This window comes from Astatotilapia calliptera, chromosome 3 (genome assembly GCF_964374335.1).
Source record: "Astatotilapia calliptera chromosome 3, fAstCal68.1, whole genome shotgun sequence".
NCBI classification, from domain to species: Eukaryota; Metazoa; Chordata; class Actinopteri; order Cichliformes; family Cichlidae; genus Astatotilapia; species Astatotilapia calliptera.
This window is the reverse complement of record NC_137424.1, coordinates 22,667,614-22,683,758: the sequence shown is the minus strand read 5'-3', so window position 1 is coordinate 22,683,758 and position 16,145 is coordinate 22,667,614. Positions and strand designations below refer to the sequence as shown.

The window sequence follows — 16,145 nt, the reverse complement described above, 5'->3', positions numbered from 1 at the left end:
GCCTTAGTTGCTATTGAGGCCAATTACACCACACCAGGGCCTGTGGCTCTTGCTCAGGCCACTTACACCACACCAGGGCCTGTGGCTGCTGGCTGAGGCCACTTACACCACACCAGTGCCTGTGGCTTCTGGCTGAGGCGACTTACACCACACCAAGGCCTGTGGCTGCTGGCTGAGGCCACTTACACCACACCAGGGTCTGTGGCTCTTGCTCAGGCCACTTACACCACACCAGGGCCTGTGGCTCCTGGCTGAGGCCACATACACCACAATACGGCCTTATTTGCTTCTGAGGCCACTTACACCACACCAGGGCCTGTGGCTGCTGGCTGAGGCCACTTACACCACACCAGGGCATTAGTTGCTATTGAGGCCAATTACACCACACGAGGGTCTGTGGCTCTTGCTCAGGCCACTTACACCACACCAGGGCCTGTGGCACTGGCTGAGGCCACTTACACCACACCAGGGCCTGTGGCTGCTGGCTGAGGCCACCTACACCACACCAGGGCATTAGTTGCTATTGAGGCCAATTACACCACACCAGGGTCTGTGACTCTTGCTCAGGCCACTTACACCACACCAGTGCCTGTGGCACTGGCTGAGGCCACTTACACCACACCAGGGCCTGTGGCTGCTGGCTGAGGCCACTTACACCACACCAGGGCCTGTGGCTGCTGGCTGAGGTCACTTACACCACACCAGGGCCTGTGGCTGCTGGCTGAGGGCACTTACACCACACCAGTGCCTGTGGCTTCTGGCTGAGGCCACTTACACCACACCAGGGCCTGTGGCTCTTGCTTGGGCCACTTACACCACACCAGGGCCTGTGGCTGCTGGCTGAGGCCACTTACACCACACCAGGGCCTGTGGCTGCTGGCTGAGGCCACTTACACCACACCAGGGCCTGTGGCTGCTTGTTGAGGGCACTTACACCACACCAGTGCCTGTGGCTGCTGGCTGAGGCCACTTACACCACACCAGGGCATTAGTTGCTATTGAGGCCCCTTACACCACACCAGGGCCTGTGGCACTGGCTGAGGCCACTTACACCACACCAGGGCCTGTGGCTGCTGGCTGAGGCCACTTACACCACACCAGGGCCTTAGTTGCTATTGAGGCCAATTACACCACACCAGGGCCTGTGGCTGCTGGCTGAGGCCACTTACACCACACCAGGGCCTGTGGCTGCTGGCTGAGGCCACTTACACCACACAAGGGCCTGTGGCTGCTGGCTGAGGCCACCTACACCACACCAGGGCCTGTGGCTTCTGGCTGAGGCCACTTACACCACACCAGGGCCTGTGGCTCTTGCTCAGGCCACTCATATCACACCAGACCCTGTGCTTCTGGCCGAGGCCATCTTCACCAAACCTGGCCCTGTGCTGCTTGCTGTGGCCATGTACAACACACCAGGCCCTGTGCTGGTTCCTGAGGCCATCTTCAACAATCCAGGGCCTGTGCTGTTAGATAAATGCTAAACTGAGCCTTTGGGTTAGGGTATTATGCAAAAATGCAGGTATGGTTAAAGGATTGTCTTCGTAACTTCAGGTACTTGCCACCTAATCAGTTGAATCCATAAATTGAGACATTGTGCTGGGGCCAGCAGCTTACGGCCATACCACCCTGAGCACGCCCGACCTCGTCTGATCTCGGAAGCTAAGCAGGGCTGGGCTTGGTTAGTACTTGGATGGGAGACCGCCTGGGAATACCTGGTGCTGTAAGCATTTCATTTTCATGTCACTGAACCACTTTTGATCCAGAGAAGGGGTGTATTAAAAGACCAAAAGCAGCTGCCCATTAATGAGGGCACATTAACGACATTGCTTTTGGCTGTTTTCCAATGTCTTGTGCTGCTAGCTGATGCCACCTACACCACACCAGGGCCTGAGTGACCGGCTGGGGCCACTTACACCACATCAGGGCCTGTGGCTGCTGGCTGAGGCCACTTACACCACACCAGGGCCTGTGGCTGTTGGCTGAGGTCACTTACACCACACCAGGGCCTGTGGCTGCTGGCTGAGGCCACCTACACCACACCAGGGCCTTAGTTGCTATTGAGGCCAATTACACCACACCAGGGTCTGTGGCTCTTGCTCAAGCCACTTACACCACACCAGGGCCTGTGGCTGCTGGCTGAGGCCACTTACACCACACCAGGGCATTAGTTGCTATTGAGGCCACTGACACCACACCAGGGCCTGTGGCTGCTGGCTGAGGCCACCTACACCACACCAGGGCATTAGTTGCTATTGAGGCCAATTACACCACACCAGGGTCTTTGGCTCTTGCTCAGGCCACTTACACCACACCAGGGCCTGTGGCAGTGGCTGAGGCCACTTACACCACACCAGGGCCTGTGGCTCTGGCTGAGGCCACTTACACCACACCAGGGCCTGTGGCTGCTGGCTGAGGCCACTTACACCACACCAGGGCCTGTGGCTGCTGGCTGAGGCCACTTACACCACACCAGGGCCTGTGGCTGCTGGCTGAGGCCACTTACACCACACCAGTGCCTGTGGCTTCTGGCTGAGGCCACTTACACCACACCAGGGCCTGTGGCTCTTGCTCAGGCCACTCACATCACACCAGGCCCTGCGCTTCTGGCCGAGGCCATCTTCACCAAACCAGGCCCTGTGCTGCTAGCTGTGGCCATGTACAACACACCAGGCCCTGTGCTGGTTCCTGAGGCCATCTTCAACAATCCATGGCCTGTGCTGTTAGATAAATGCTAAACTGAGCCTTTGGGTTAGGGTATTATGCAAACATGCAGGTATGGTTAAAGGATTGTCTTCGTAACTTCAGGTACTTGCCACCTAATCAGTTGAATCCATAAATTGAGACATTGTGCTGGGGCCAGCAGCTTACGGCCATACCACCCTGAGCACGCCCGACCTCGTCTGATCTCGGAAGCTAAGCAGGGCTGGGCTTGGTTTGTACTTGGATGGGAGACTACCTGGTGCTGTAAGCCTTTCATTTTCATGTCATTGAACCGCTTTTGATCCAGAGAAGGGGTGTATTAAAAGACCAAAAGCAGCTGCCCATTAATGATGGCACATTAACGACATTGCTTTTGGCTGTTTTCCAATGTCTTGTGCTGCTAGCTGATGCCACCTACACCACACCAGGGCCTGAGTGACCGGCTGGGGCCACTTACACCACATCAGGGCCTGTGGCTGCTGGCTGAGGCCACTTACACCACACCAGGGCCTGTGGCTGCTGGCTGAGGCCACTTACACCACACCAGGGCATTAGTTGCTATTGAGGCCAATTACACCACACCAGGGTCTGTGGCTCTTGCTCAGGCCACTTACACCACACCAGGGCCTGTGGCACTGGCTGAGGCCACTTACACCGCACCAGGGCCTGTGGCTGCTGGCTGAGGCCACCTACACCACACCAGGGCATTAGTTGCTATTGAGGCCAATTACACCACACCAGGGTCTGTGACTCTTGCTCAGGCCACTTACACCACACCAGGGCCTGTGGCACTGGCTGAGGCCACTTACACCACACCAGGGCCTGTGGCTGCTGGCTGAGGCCACTTACACCACACCAGGGCCTGTGGCTGCTGGCTGAGGTCACTTACACCACACCAGGGCCTGTGGCTGCTGGCTGAGGGCACTTACACCACACCAGTGCCTGTGGCTTCTGGCTGAGGCCACTTACACCACACCAGGGCCTGTGGCTCTTGCTCAGGCCACTTACACCACACCAGGGCCTGTGCTGCTGGCTGAGGCCACTTACACCACACCAGGGCCTGTGGCTGCTGGCTGAGGCCACTTACACCACACCAGGGCCTGTGGCTGCTGGCTGAGGGCACTTACACCACACCAGTGCCTGTGGCTGCTGGCTGAGGCCACTTACACCACACCAGGGCATTAGTTGCTATTGAGGCCCCTTACACCACACCAGGGCCTGTGGCACTGGCTGAGGCCACTTACACCACACCAGGGCCTGTGGCTGCTGGCTGAGGCCACCTACACCACACCAGGGCATTAGTTGCTATTGAGGCCAATTACACCACACCAGGGTCTGTGGCTCTTGCTCAGGCCACTTACACCACACCAGGGCCTGTGGCACTGGCTGAGGCCACTTACACTACACCAGGGCCTGTGGCTCTGGCTGAGGCCACTTACACCACACCAGGGCCTGTGGCTGCTGGCTGAGGCCACTTACACCACACCAGGGCCTGTGGCTGCTGGCTGAGGCCACTTACACCACACCAGGGCCTGTGGCTGCTGGCTGAGGCCACTTACACCACACCAGGGTCTGTGGCTCTTGCTCAGGCCACTTACACCACACCAGGGCCTGTGGCACTGGCTGAGGCCACTTACACCGCACCAGGGCCTGTGGCTCTGGCTGAGGCCACTTACACCACACCAGGGCCTGTGGCTGCTGGCTGAGGCCACTTACACCACACCAGGGCCTGTGGCTGCTGGCTGAGGCCACTTACACCACACCAGTGCCTGTGGCTTCTGGCTGAGGCCACTTACACCACACCAGGGCCTGTGGCTCTTGCTCAGGCCACTCACATCACACCAGGCCCTGCGCTTCTGGCCGAGGCCATCTTCACCAAACCAGGCCCTGTGCTGCTAGCTGTGGCCATGTACAACACACCAGGCCCTGTGCTGGTTCCTGAGGCCATCTTCAACAATCCAGGGCCTGTGCTGTTAGATAAATGCTAAACTGAGCCTTTGGGTTAGGGTATTATGCAAACATGCAGGTATGGTTAAAGGATTGTCTTCGTAACTTCAGGTACTTGCCACCTAATCAGTTGAATCCATAAATTGAGACATTGTGCTGGGGCCAGCAGCTTACGGCCATACCACCCTGAGCACGCCCGACCTCGTCTGATCTCGGAAGCTAAGCAGGGCTGGGCTTGGTTAGTACTTGGATGGGAGACCGCCTGGGAATACCTGGTGCTGTAAGCCTTTCATTTTCATGCCATTGAACCGCTTTTGATCCAGAGAAGGGGTGTATTAAAAGACCAAAAGCAGCTGCCCATTAATGAGGGCACATTAACGACATTGCTTTTGGCTGTTTTCCAATGTCTTGTGCTGCTAGCTGATGCCACCTACACCACACCAGGGCCTGAGTGACCAGCTGGGGCCACGTACACCACATCAGGGCCTGTGGCTGCTGGCTGAGGCCACTTACACCACACCAGGGCCTGTGGCTGCTGGCTGAGGCCACTTACACCACACCAGGGCCTGTGGCTGCTGGCTGAGGCCACCTACACCACACCAGGGCCTTAGTTGCTATTGAGGCCAATTACACCACAACAGGGTCTGTGGCTCTTGCTCAGGCCACTTACACCACACCAGGGCCTGTGGCACTGGCTGAGGCCACTTACACCACACCAGGACCTGTGGCTCTGGCTCAGGCCACTTACACCACACCAGGGCCTGTGGCTGCTGGCTGAGGCCACTTACACCACACCAGGGCCTGTGGCTGCTGGCTGAGGCCACTTACACCACACCAGGGCCTGTGGCTGCTGGCTGAGGCCACTTACACCACACCAGGGCCTGTGGCTGCTGGCTGAGGCCACTTACACCACACCAGGGCCTGTGGCACTGGCTGAGGCCACTTACACCACACCAGGACCTGTGGCTCTGGCTGAGGCCACTTACACCACACCCGGACCTGTGGCTCTGGCTGAGGCCACTTACACCACACCAGGGCCTGTGGCTGCTGGCTGAGGCCACTTACACCACACCAGGGCATTAGTTGCTATTGAGGCCACTTACACCACACCAGGGCCTGTGGCTGCTGGCTGAGGCCACTTACACCACACCAGGGCATTAGTTGCTATTGAGGCCAATTACACCACACCAGGGTCTTTGGCTCTTGCTCAGGCCACTTACACCACACCAGGGCCTGTGGCACTGGCTGAGGCCACTTACACCACACCAGGGCCTGTGGCTCTGGCTGAGGCCACTTACACCACACCAGGGCCTGTGGCTGCTGGCTGAGGCCACTTACACCACACCAGTGCCTGTGGCTTCTGGCTGAGGCCACTTACACCACACCAGGGCCTGTGGCTCTTGCTCAGGCCACTCACATCACACCAGGCCCTGCGCTTCTGGCCGAGGCCATCTTCACCAAACCAGGCCCTGTGCTGCTAGCTGTGGCCATGTACAACACACCAGGCCCTGTGCTGGTTCCTGAGGCCATCTTCAACAATCCATGGCCTGTGCTGTTAGATAAATGCTAAACTGAGCCTTTGGGTTAGGGTATTATGCAAACATGCAGGTATGGTTAAAGGATTGTCTTCGTAACTTCAGGTACTTGCCACCTAATCAGTTGAATCCATAAATTGAGACATTGTGCTGGGGCCAGCAGCTTACGGCCATACCACCCTGAGCACGCCCGACCTCGTCTGATCTCGGAAGCTAAGCAGGGCTGGGCTTGGTTAGTACTTGGATGGGAGACTACCTGGGAATACCTGGTGCTGTAAGCCTTTCATTTTCATGTCATTGAACCGCTTTTGATCCAGAGAAGGGGTGTATTAAAAGACCAAAAGCAGCTGCCCATTAATGAGGGCACATTAACGACATTGCTTTTGGCTGTTTTCCAATGTCTTGTGCTGCTAGCTGATGCCACCGACACCACACCAGGGCCTGAGTGACCGGCTGGGGCCACTTACACCACATCAGGGCCTGTGGCTGCTGGCTGAGGCCACTTACACCACACCAGGGCCTGTGGCTGCTGGCTGAGGCCACTTACACCACACCAGGGCATTAGTTGCTATTGAGGCCAATTACACCACACCAGGGTCTGTGGCTCTTGCTCAGGCCACTTACACCACACCAGGGCCTGTGGCACTGGCTGAGGCCACTTACACCACACCAGGGCCTGTGGCTGCTGGCTGAGGCCACCTACACCACACCAGGGCATTAGTTGCTATTGAGGCCAATTACACCACACCAGGGTCTGTGACTCTTGCTCAGGCCACTTACACCACACCAGGGCCTGTGGCACTGGCTGAGGCCACTTACACCACACCAGGGCCTGTGGCTGCTGGCTGAGGCCACTTACACCACACCAGGGCCTGTGGCTGCTGGCTGAGGTCACTTACACCACACCAGGGCCTGTGGCTGCTGGCTGAGGGCACTTACACCACACCAGTGCCTGTGGCTTCTGGCTGAGGCCACTTACACCACACCAGGGCCTGTGGCTCTTGCTCAGGCCACTTACACCACACCAAGGCCTGTGGCTGCTGGCTGAGGCCACTTACACCACACCAGGGCCTGTGGCTCTTGCTCAGGCCACTTACACCACACCAGGGCCTGTGGCACTGGCTGAGGCCACTTACACCACACCAGGGCCTGTGGCTGCTGGCTGAGGCCACCTACACCACACCAGGGCATTAGTTGCTATTGAGGCCAATTACACCACACCAGGGTCTGTGACTCTTGCTCAGGCCACTTACACCACACCAGGGCCTGTGGCACTGGCTGAGGCCACTTACACCACACCAGGGCCTGTGGCTGCTGGCTGAGGCCACTTACACCACACCAGGGCCTGTGGCTGCTGGCTGAGGTCACTTACACCACACCAGGGCCTGTGGCTGCTGGCTGAGGGCACTTACACCACACCAGTGCCTGTGGCTTCTGGCTGAGGCCACTTACACCACACCAGGGCCTGTGGCTGCTGGCTCAGGCCACTTACACCACACCAGGGCCTGTGGCTGCTGGCTGAGGCCACTTACACCACACCAGGGCCTGTGGCTGCTGGCTGAGGCCACTTACACCACACCAGTGCCTGTGGCTGCTGGCTGAGGCCACTTACACCACACCAGGGCATTAGTTGCTATTGAGGCCCCTTACACCACACCAGGGCCTGTGGCACTGGCTGAGGCCACTTACACCACACCAGGGCCTGTGGCTGCTGGCTGAGGCCACATACACCACAACAGGGCATTAGTTGCTATTGAGGCCAATTACACCACACCAGGGTCTGTGGCTCTTGCTCAGGCCACTTACACCACACCAGGGCCTGTGGCTGCTGGCTGAGGCCACTTACACCACACCAGGGCCTGTGGCTGCTGGCTGAGGCCACTTACACCACACCAGGGCATTAGTTGCTATTGAGGCCACTTACACCACACCAGGGCCTGTGGCTGCTGGCTGAGGCCACTTACACCACACCAGGGCATAAGTTGCTATTGAGGCCAATTACACCACACCAGGGTCTTTGGCTCTTGCTCAGGCCACTTACACCACACCAGGGCCTGTGGCACTGGCTGAGGTCACTTACACCACACCAGTGCCTGTGGCTGCTGGCTGAGGGCACTTACACCACACCAGTGCCTGTGGCTTCTGGCTGAGGCCACTTACACCACACCAGGGCCTGTGGCTGCTGGCTCAGGCCACTTACACCACACCAGGGCCTGTGGCTGCTGGCTGAGGCCACTTACACCACACCAGGGCCTGTGGCTGCTGGCTGAGGCCACTTACACCACACCAGTGCCTGTGGCTGCTGGCTGAGGCCACTTACACCACACCAGGGCATTAGTTGCTATTGAGGCCCCTTACACCACACCAGGGCCTGTGGCACTGGCTGAGGCCACTTACACCACACCAGGGCCTGTGGCTGCTGGCTGAGGCCACATACACCACAACAGGGCATTAGTTGCAATTGAGGCCAATTACACCACACCAGGGTCTGTGGCTTTTGCTCAGGCCACTTACACCACACCAGGGCCTGTGGCACTGGCTGAGGCCACTTACACTACACCAGGGCCTGTGGCTCTGGCTGAGGCCACTTACACCACACCAGGGCCTGTGGCTGCTGGCTGAGGCCACTTACACCACACCAGGGCCTGTGGCTGCTGGCTGTGGCCACTTACACCACACCAGGGCCTGTGGCTGCTGGCTGAGGCCACTTACACCACACCAGGGCCTGTGGCTGCTGGCTGAGGCCACTTACACCACACCAGTGCCTGTGGCTTCTGGCTGAGGCCACTTACACCACACCAGGGCCTGTGGCTCTTGCTCAGGCCACTCACATCACACCAGGCCCTGCGCTTCTGGCCGAGGCCATCTTCACCAAACCAGGCCCTGTGCTGCTAGCTGTGGCCATGTACAACACACCAGGCCCTGTGCTGGTTCCTGAGGCCATCTTCAACAATCCAGGGCCTGTGCTGTTAGATAAATGCTAAACTGAGCCTTTGGGTTAGGGTTTTATGCAAACATGCAGGTATGGTTAAAGGATTGTCTTCGTAACTTCAGGTACTTGCCACCTAATCAGTTGAATCCATAAATTGAGACATTGTGCTGGGGCCAGCAGCTTACGGCCATACCACCCTGAGCATGCCCGACCTCGTCTGATCTCGGAAGCTAAGCAGGGCTGGGCTTGGTTAGTACTTGGATGGGAGACTACCTGGGAATACCTGGTGCTGTAAGCCTTTCATTTTCATGTCATTGAACCGCTTTTGATCCAGAGAAGGGGTGTATTAAAAGACCAAAAGCAGCTGCCCATTAATGAGGGCACATTAACGACATTGATTTTGGCTCTTTTCCAATGTCTTGTGCTGCTAGCTGATGCCACCTACACCACACCAGGGCCTGAGTGACCGGCTGGGGCCACTTACACCACATCAGGGCCTGTGGCTGCTGGCTGAGGCCACCTACACCACACCAGGGCATTAGTTGCTATTGAGGCCAATTACACCACACCAGGGTCTGTGACTCTTGCTCAGGCCACTTACACCACACCAGGGCCTGTGGCACTGGCTGAGGCCACTTACACCACACCAGGGCCTGTGGCTGCTGGCTGAGGCCACTTACACCACACCAGGGCCTGTGGCTGCTGGCTGAGGTCACTTACACCACACCAGGGCCTGTGGCTGCTGGCTGAGGGCACTTACACCACACCAGTGCCTGTGGCTTCTGGCTGAGGCCACTTACACCACACCAGAGCCTGTGGCTCTTGCTCAGGCCACTTACACCACACCAGGGCCTGTGGCTGCTGGCTGAGGCCACTTACACCACACCAGGGCCTGTGGCTCTTGCTCAGGCCACTTACACCACACCAGGGCCTGTGGCACTGGCTGAGGCCACTTAAACCACACCAGGGCCTGTGGCTGCTGGCTGAGGCCACCTACACCACACCAGGGCATTAGTTGCTATTGAGGCCAATTACACCACACCAGGGTCTGTGACTCTTGCTCAGGCCACTTACACCACACCAGGGCCTGTGGCACTGGCTGAGGCCACTTACACCACACCAGGGCCTGTGGCTGCTGGCTGAGGCCACTTACACCACACCAGGGCCTGTGGCTTCTGGCTGAGGCCACTTACACCACACCAGGGCCTGTGGCTGCTGGCTCAGGCCACTTACACCACACCAGGGCCTGTGGCTGCTGGCTGAGGCCACTTACACCACACCAGGGCCTGTGGCTGCTGGCTGAGGCCACTTACACCACACCAGTGCCTGTGGCTGCTGGCTGAGGCCACTTACACCACACCAGGGCATTAGTTGCTATTGAGGCCCCTTACACCACACCAGGGCCTGTGGCACTGGCTGAGGCCACTTACACCACACCAGGGCCTGTGGCTGCTGGCTGAGGCCACCTACACCACACCAGGGCATTAGTTGCTATTGAGGCCAATTACACCACACCAGGGTCTGTGGCTCTTGCTCAGGCCACTTACACCACACCAGGGCCTGTGGCACTGGCTGAGGCCACTTACACTACACCAGGGCCTGTGGCTCTGGCTGAGGCCACTTACACCACACCAGGGCCTGTGGCTGCTGGCTGAGGCCAATTACACCACACCAGGGTCTGTGGCTCTTGCTCAGGCCACTTACACCACACCAGGGCCTGTGGCACTGGCTGAGGCCACTTACACTACACCAGGGCCTGTGGCTCTGGCTGAGGCCACTTACACCACACCAGGGCCTGTGGCTGCTGGCTGAGGCCACTTACACCACACCAGGGCCTGTGGCTGCTGGCTGAGGTCACTTACACCACACCAGGGCATTAGTTGCTATTGAGGCCCCTTACACCACACCAGTGCCTGTGGCTTCTGGCTGAGGCCACTTACACCACACCAGGGCCTGTGGCTCTTGCTCAGGCCACTTACACCACACCAGGGCCTGTGGCTGCTGGCTGAGGCCACTTACACCACACCAGGGCCTGTGGCTGCTGGCTGAGGCCACTTACACCACACCAGGGCATAAGTTGCTATTGAGGCCAATTACACCACACCAGGGTCTTTGGCTCTTGCTCAGGCCACTTACACCACACCAGGGCCTGTGGCACTGGCTGAGGCCACTTACACCACACCAGGGCCTGTGGCTCTGGCTGAGGCCACTTACACCACACCAGGGCCTGTGGCTGCTGGCTGAGGCCACTTACACCACACCAGTGCCTGTGGCTTCTGGCTGAGGCCACTTACACCACACCAGGGCCTGTGGCTCTTGCTCAGGCCACTCACATCACACCAGGCCCTGCGCTTCTGGCCGAGGCCATCTTCACCAAACCAGGCCCTGTGCTGCTAGCTGTGGCCATGTACAACACACCAGGCCCTGTGCTGGTTCCTGAGGCCATCTTCAACAATCCATGGCCTGTGCTGTTAGATAAATGCTAAACTGAGCCTTTGGGTTAGGGTATTATGCAAACATGCAGGTATGGTTAAAGGATTGTCTTCGTAACTTCAGGTACTTGCCACCTAATCAGTTGAATCCATAAATTGAGACATTGTGCTGGGGCCAGCAGCTTACGGCCATACCACCCTGAGCACGCCCGACCTCGTCTGATCTCGGAAGCTAAGCAGGGCTGGGCTTGGTTAGTACTTGGATGGGAGACTACCTGGGAATACCTGGTGCTGTAAGCCTTTCATTTTCATGTCATTGAACCGCTTTTGATCCAGAGAAGGGGTGTATTAAAAGACCAAAAGCAGCTGCCCATTAATGAGGGCACATTAACGACATTGCTTTTGGCTGTTTTCCAATGTCTTGTGCTGCTAGCTGATGCCACCGACACCACACCAGGGCCTGAGTGACCGGCTGGGGCCACTTACACCACATCAGGGCCTGTGGCTGCTGGCTGAGGCCACTTACACCACACCAGGGCCTGTGGCTGCTGGCTGAGGCCACTTACACCACACCAGGGCATTAGTTGCTATTGAGGCCAATTACACCACACCAGGGTCTGTGGCTCTTGCTCAGGCCACTTACACCACACCAGGGCCTGTGGCACTGGCTGAGGCCACTTACACCACACCAGGGCCTGTGGCTGCTGGCTGAGGCCACCTACACCACACCAGGGCATTAGTTGCTATTGAGGCCAATTACACCACACCAGGGTCTGTGACTCTTGCTCAGGCCACTTACACCACACCAGGGCCTGTGGCACTGGCTGAGGCCACTTACACCACACCAGGGCCTGTGGCTGCTGGCTGAGGCCACTTACACCACACCAGGGCCTGTGGCTGCTGGCTGAGGTCACTTACACCACACCAGGGCCTGTGGCTGCTGGCTGAGGGCACTTACACCACACCAGTGCCTGTGGCTTCTGGCTGAGGCCACTTACACCACACCAGGGCCTGTGGCTCTTGCTCAGGCCACTTACACCACACCAAGGCCTGTGGCTGCTGGCTGAGGCCACTTACACCACACCAGGGCCTGTGGCTCTTGCTCAGGCCACTTACACCACACCAGGGCCTGTGGCACTGGCTGAGGCCACTTACACCACACCAGGGCCTGTGGCTGCTGGCTGAGGCCACCTACACCACACCAGGGCATTAGTTGCTATTGAGGCCAATTACACCACACCAGGGTCTGTGACTCTTGCTCAGGCCACTTACACAAAACAGGGCCTGTGGCACTGGCTGAGGCCACTTACACCACACCAGGGCCTGTGGCTGCTGGCTGAGGCCACTTACACCACACCAGGGCCTGTGGCTGCTGGCTGAGGTCACTTACACCACACCAGGGCCTGTGGCTGCTGGCTGAGGGCACTTACACCACACCAGTGCCTGTGGCTTCTGGCTGAGGCCACTTACACCACACCAGGGCCTGTGGCTGCTGGCTCAGGCCACTTACACCACACCAGGGCCTGTGGCTGCTGGCTGAGGCCACTTACACCACACCAGGGCCTGTGGCTGCTGGCTGAGGCCACTTACACCACACCAGTGCCTGTGGCTGCTGGCTGAGGCCACTTACACCACACCAGGGCATTAGTTGCTATTGAGGCCCCTTACACCACACCAGGGCCTGTGGCACTGGCTGAGGCCACTTACACCACACCAGGGCCTGTGGCTGCTGGCTGAGGCCACATACACCACAACAGGGCATTAGTTGCTATTGAGGCCAATTACACCACACCAGGGTCTGTGGCTCTTGCTCAGGCCACTTACACCACACCAGGGCCTGTGGCTGCTGGCTGAGGCCACTTACACCACACCAGGGCCTGTGGCTGCTGGCTGAGGCCACTTACACCACACCAGGGCATTAGTTGCTATTGAGGCCACTTACACCACACCAGGGCCTGTGGCTGCTGGCTGAGGCCACTTACACCACACCAGGGCATAAGTTGCTATTGAGGCCAATTACACCACACCAGGGTCTTTGGCTCTTGCTCAGGCCACTTACACCACACCAGGGCCTGTGGCACTGGCTGAGGTCACTTACACCACACCAGTGCCTGTGGCTGCTGGCTGAGGGCACTTACACCACACCAGTGCCTGTGGCTTCTGGCTGAGGCCACTTACACCACACCAGGGCCTGTGGCTGCTGGCTCAGGCCACTTACACCACACCAGGGCCTGTGGCTGCTGGCTGAGGCCACTTACACCACACCAGGGCCTGTGGCTGCTGGCTGAGGCCACTTACACCACACCAGTGCCTGTGGCTGCTGGCTGAGGCCACTTACACCACACCAGGGCATTAGTTGCTATTGAGGCCCCTTACACCACACCAGGGCCTGTGGCACTGGCTGAGGCCACTTACACCACACCAGGGCCTGTGGCTGCTGGCTGAGGCCACATACACCACAACAGGGCATTAGTTGCAATTGAGGCCAATTACACCACACCAGGGTCTGTGGCTTTTGCTCAGGCCACTTACACCACACCAGGGCCTGTGGCACTGGCTGAGGCCACTTACACTACACCAGGGCCTGTGGCTCTGGCTGAGGCCACTTACACCACACCAGGGCCTGTGGCTGCTGGCTGAGGCCACTTACACCACACCAGGGCCTGTGGCTGCTGGCTGTGGCCACTTACACCACACCAGGGCCTGTGGCTGCTGGCTGAGGCCACTTACACCACACCAGGGCCTGTGGCTGCTGGCTGAGGCCACTTACACCACACCAGTGCCTGTGGCTTCTGGCTGAGGCCACTTACACCACACCAGGGCCTGTGGCTCTTGCTCAGGCCACTCACATCACACCAGGCCCTGCGCTTCTGGCCGAGGCCATCTTCACCAAACCAGGCCCTGTGCTGCTAGCTGTGGCCATGTACAACACACCAGGCCCTGTGCTGGTTCCTGAGGCCATCTTCAACAATCCAGGGCCTGTGCTGTTAGATAAATGCTAAACTGAGCCTTTGGGTTAGGGTATTATGCAAACATGCAGGTATGGTTAAAGGATTGTCTTCGTAACTTCAGGTACTTGCCACCTAATCAGTTGAATCCATAAATTGAGACATTGTGCTGGGGCCAGCAGCTTACGGCCATACCACCCTGAGCATGCCCGACCTCGTCTGATCTCGGAAGCTAAGCAGGGCTGGGCTTGGTTAGTACTTGGATGGGAGACTACCTGGGAATACCTGGTGCTGTAAGCCTTTCATTTTCATGTCATTGAACCGCTTTTGATCCAGAGAAGGGGTGTATTAAAAGACCAAAAGCAGCTGCCCATTAATGAGGGCACATTAACGACATTGATTTTGGCTCTTTTCCAATGTCTTGTGCTGCTAGCTGATGCCACCTACACCACACCAGGGCCTGAGTGACCGGCTGGGGCCACTTACACCACATCAGGGCCTGTGGCTGCTGGCTGAGGCCACCTACACCACACCAGGGCATTAGTTGCTATTGAGGCCAATTACACCACACCAGGGTCTGTGACTCTTGCTCAGGCCACTTACACCACACCAGGGCCTGTGGCACTGGCTGAGGCCACTTACACCACACCAGGGCCTGTGGCTGCTGGCTGAGGCCACTTACACCACACCAGGGCCTGTGGCTGCTGGCTGAGGTCACTTACACCACACCAGGGCCTGTGGCTGCTGGCTGAGGGCACTTACACCACACCAGTGCCTGTGGCTTCTGGCTGAGGCCACTTACACCACACCAGAGCCTGTGGCTCTTGCTCAGGCCACTTACACCACACCAGGGCCTGTGGCTGCTGGCTGAGGCCACTTACACCACACCAGGGCCTGTGGCTCTTGCTCAGGCCACTTACACCACACCAGGGCCTGTGGCACTGGCTGAGGCCACTTACACCACACCAGGGCCTGTGGCTGCTGGCTGAGGCCACCTACACCACACCAGGGCATTAGTTGCTATTGAGGCCAATTACACCACACCAGGGTCTGTGGCTCTTGCTCAGGCCACTTACACCACACCAGGGCCTGTGGCACTGGCTGAGGCCACTTACACTACACCAGGGCCTGTGGCTCTGGCTGAGGCCACTTACACCACACCAGGGCCTGTGGCTGCTGGCTGAGGCCACTTACACCACACCAGGGCCTGTGGCTGCTGGCTGAGGCCACTTACACCACACCAGGGCCTGTGGCTGCTGGCTGAGGCCACTTACACCACACCAGGGCCTGTGGCTGCTGGCTGAGGCCACTTACACCACACCAGTGCCTGTGGCTTCTGGCTGAGGCCACTTACACCACACCAGGGCCTGTGGCTCTTGCTCAGGCCACTCATATCACACCAGACCCTGTGGCTCTGGCTGAGGCCACTTACACCACACCAGGGCCTGTGGCTCTGGCTGAGGCCACTTACACCACATCAGGGCCTGTGGCTGCTGGATGAGGCGACTTACACCACACCAAGGGCCTGTGGCTGCTGGCTGAGGCCACCTACACCACACCAGGGCCTGTGGCTGCTGGCTGAGGCCACTTACACCACACCAAGGGCCTGTGGCTGCTGGCTGAGGCCACATACACAACACCATGGCCTTTT

The 16,145-nt window shown here is 58.6% G+C and overlaps 6 non-coding genes and 1 pseudogene across 6 annotated transcripts; all 7 read left to right on the top strand.

Annotated features, from left to right (window-relative positions):
- The first annotated feature begins 1,608 nt into the window (after positions 1-1,608).
- On the top strand, positions 1,609-1,727 carry LOC145427802 (5S ribosomal RNA). Its single transcript, XR_013908344.1, has one exon. It is a non-coding gene; the product is annotated as a 5S ribosomal RNA (ribosomal RNA).
- Positions 1,728-2,862: 1,135 nt separating this feature from the next.
- LOC145427461 (5S ribosomal RNA) lies at positions 2,863-2,971 on the top strand (annotated as a pseudogene).
- A 1,844-nt stretch (positions 2,972-4,815) lies between these two features.
- Positions 4,816-4,934, top strand: LOC145427509 (5S ribosomal RNA). The gene has a single exon (XR_013908051.1). It is a non-coding gene; the product is annotated as a 5S ribosomal RNA (ribosomal RNA).
- A 1,410-nt stretch (positions 4,935-6,344) lies between these two features.
- On the top strand, positions 6,345-6,463 carry LOC145427540 (5S ribosomal RNA). The gene has a single exon (XR_013908082.1). It is a non-coding gene; the product is annotated as a 5S ribosomal RNA (ribosomal RNA).
- A 2,830-nt stretch (positions 6,464-9,293) lies between these two features.
- On the top strand, positions 9,294-9,412 carry LOC145426665 (5S ribosomal RNA). Its single transcript, XR_013907376.1, has one exon. It is a non-coding gene; the product is annotated as a 5S ribosomal RNA (ribosomal RNA).
- Positions 9,413-11,727: 2,315 nt separating this feature from the next.
- Positions 11,728-11,846, top strand: LOC145427539 (5S ribosomal RNA). Its single transcript, XR_013908081.1, has one exon. It is a non-coding gene; the product is annotated as a 5S ribosomal RNA (ribosomal RNA).
- A 2,829-nt stretch (positions 11,847-14,675) lies between these two features.
- On the top strand, positions 14,676-14,794 carry LOC145426664 (5S ribosomal RNA). The gene has a single exon (XR_013907375.1). It is a non-coding gene; the product is annotated as a 5S ribosomal RNA (ribosomal RNA).
- The last annotated feature ends 1,351 nt before the right edge of the window (positions 14,795-16,145 follow it).